The sequence below is a fragment of the Petaurus breviceps genome, unplaced genomic scaffold (assembly GCF_028583685.1).
Source record: "Petaurus breviceps papuanus isolate PSGF00001 unplaced genomic scaffold, PetGlider_PUasm1.0 186, whole genome shotgun sequence".
Classification (NCBI taxonomy): Eukaryota; Metazoa; Chordata; class Mammalia; order Diprotodontia; family Petauridae; genus Petaurus; species Petaurus breviceps.
The window spans coordinates 9,676,101-9,679,167 of NW_027185798.1; positions in this window are offsets into that span (position 1 = coordinate 9,676,101).

Genomic DNA, 3,067 nt, shown 5'->3' on the forward strand with positions numbered 1-3,067 from the left:
GAGAGGAAGAGACAGAGAGGAGGGGGGTCTCGAGAGGGAGAGGGAGGTAGAGACAGACTGCTTTAGCTCCTACTCTGTTGGGAATGTCACAGTCACAGGGCTCTGAAGGAGAAGCTGGGTCTTGATACTGCTCTTAGGGGTCCCTGCTGCTGTCTGGGAGCCCAGGAGCCCAGTTATGTGGCCCCTCCAGGAGGATAACTGCTTATGTTCCAGTGCTGAGCAGCAGGGCATGAGCCCATTACCAAATCCTGTGAGTCAAAGATTTCAAGTTGGCCTTACTCTGAAGGAGAAAAATCAACCCAGAAGTGACTTTATGGAAAGAATTTCGGAGAGTTGCCTGTGAAGAAGCCTTTTCTTTTCTTCACTTTTTGAATAAAACAAACTGTGTCTTTGGTGATTTGCTTACAGAAAACAAAGAAATGCTCTCTGGGACAGAGCACCTTTAGCCCACTGGACCATTTAGAAATTGGCCATAAAATGTGAAACCCTAGAAACAGAGGCACAAACTTGGGATTATAATGAAAGAGAAAGTGACAGACATTTGACAGTTGAGTCTGCTGATTTGAAGGCCTGTGGGGCAGCCCTTGTAGTGGTTAACAGTGGGAAAGAGAGTGATGCCAGTTAGGGCCCGAGCTCTGGCCAGAGGCTCTCCTCATGTGGATTTGTAACAGAGCCACCTCCACTGGTGATGGGGCCCCTCTTGTCACCAGGGACACTTCCCACTGCAGAGTGGGCCTGACACGGGAAACCCAAACCCACACCTGCCTCTCCTTTCCTTTCTTTGTCCCAGGAGGGGATGAACTGTTAGAGGTGCAGGGAGTTGAAGCTCGCTTGTGCTGTGTGAGAGGGCAAGGGTTCTAGCCCCAAGCCCATGGATTCCTTAGCCTTTATTGGGTGCCAGGCCTGGAAGGTAGAGAAGAAAAAGGGAATGGTCCCTGCCCTCGGGGAGTTTACATTCTATCAATCAACAAATATTTTTTTCATTGCGTGCCGGGTACCACACTTTACCCTGGGCAGCGGGTAGACAGACAAAAAGGGAATAGTCTCCGACCTCAAGGAGCTTCCAGACTATTCATGAGCATTTATTAAGCACCTATGCTATGCAGGGCACTGGAGATTCAAAGAATCTGCTGGTATCTTCCAGACATCCATGAACTTTAATAAGTTTCTTACGGCAGGAGTCTTTTTTTGCTTTTTCTTAGAGGGCAATTGGAGTTAAGTGACTTGCTCAAGGTCACACGGCTAGTAAGTGTTAAGTGTCTGAGGCCAGATTTGAACTCAGGTCCTCCTGACTCCAGGGCCGGTGCTCTATTCACTGCACCACCTAGCCACCCCTGGCAGGAGTCTTGAACTCTCCAAACACCTGTACGACTTTGTGTTGTTTCCTCCTTTGGGCCAGGATCTCAGGATTTAGTGCAGGAAGGGACCTCAAAGGCTATCTAGTCTTAACAGATAAGGAAACTTCGGCCTGGGGACATTTAATGACTTGCCCAGGGTTACACAATTAGCCAAGGGCAGGACTGGCTGATGGTCCCTCAGTTTTTTCAAGCTCTGGCTGGAGGGCAAGGCCATGGGCTTCAAGGCCTCTCTTTAAGGGTCTCTGCCTAGTCTTCCCCCCATTTACCAGCAACTACCTTGATTTGGGGCTTCTTGGACCTCTCTGTTATGCCTCTGTGCCAGGTACCTTCTCCCCTGCCCCCTTTCTTCCTCAACCCCCCTTTTCAGCTTTTGTCTGTTGGCTTTCATTGCTTATGTAGAAGCCAGCCTGCCCCCTTGACTCACTTTAATTTTTGTGGTGGAAAAAAAAAAAGCCACCATGTGTCTGTAGGCTACAAGTTTCCATTGGTGACATGATTGGTGTTTGAGTTAAACCTTCATGAAGTGTGCTCAGTACCTTGTGGGTTATGTGGGCTTTTCCAGCCATGCCAGTCATAATCAATTTATATCCAGCCCCAGTCAGCAGCCCAAGGCCTGTGAGATGATTTGCAGTAGCATTCACAGGGCTAGTCCAGTGAACAGCACAGAAAAAAGATGTAGAAAGACCCAGATCAGGTGGCAACCTCAACCCTGTTCTGGCTAGAAGCTGCCACAGAAGCCTGGTTGGGGGAGTGGGGTGGGATGGGGAGACAGGACACAGGAGAGGAGGCTGCATTCATTTAGGGCAGAGATTGTGAAAGCTTATGAATTTGGAAATAACCAAATTCCTTTGTAATACTTTTTTTTTTTGTAATTTTTTATTTTATGCACTTAAAAACATTTTGAGAAGGGGGCACTCCTTAGCTTCACTAGATAGCTAAAGGGGGGGGAGGTCTGTGAAACTCCCCAAAACTGAAAACCCTGATCTAAAGAGGACTAGCTCCATCTAAATGGGTATAAGCTAGAGTACCACAGCCTATCTCCTATACTGTGCCCCTTTAAAAGCTGAAGGGCAGCTAGGTGGTGCAGCGAATACAGCACCAGCCCTGGAGTCAGGAAGACTAGAGTTGCAATGTGACCTCAGACTAGCTGTGTGACCTTGGGTGAGTCACTTAACCCCAATTGCCCTGCCTTACCCCCTCCAAAAAAGCAAACAGAAAAATAATAGACCCATTGGCTTCTGGTACTATGCCTTACTTGTCATCTTCAGTGTTCTATGGCAGAACTGTGGTTAGAACATAGAGCGTCTATTAAGCACTTAGTGCATGCCAGGCCCTGTGCTAAGTGGGAGTTTGCTGCTGCTGTGTTAAGTTCTCGCCTGCTTCATTCACCAGGAGTATTAATATGTCGGCATTATCCAAAACACGTTTTGTCTGTGCTGGGTGAAGCCTAGTGGCTTGAAAATTCCAAAGGCAAGGGGCCATGTCTTATTTTAATTGTATGTGTGTATATGTCACGTAAAAATGTCCATCCATCCATCAGTGTGCTGTGAAGCCTACTAGCTTGAAAACCCCACAAAGGCAAGCACCATATTTGGTTTTGTGTGTGTGTGGGGGGGTGTTAAGTGTCTGAGGCCAGAACCGAACTCTGGTCCTCCTGACTCCGGGCCGGCACTTTATTCACTGCACCACCTAGCCGCCCCCATATTTGT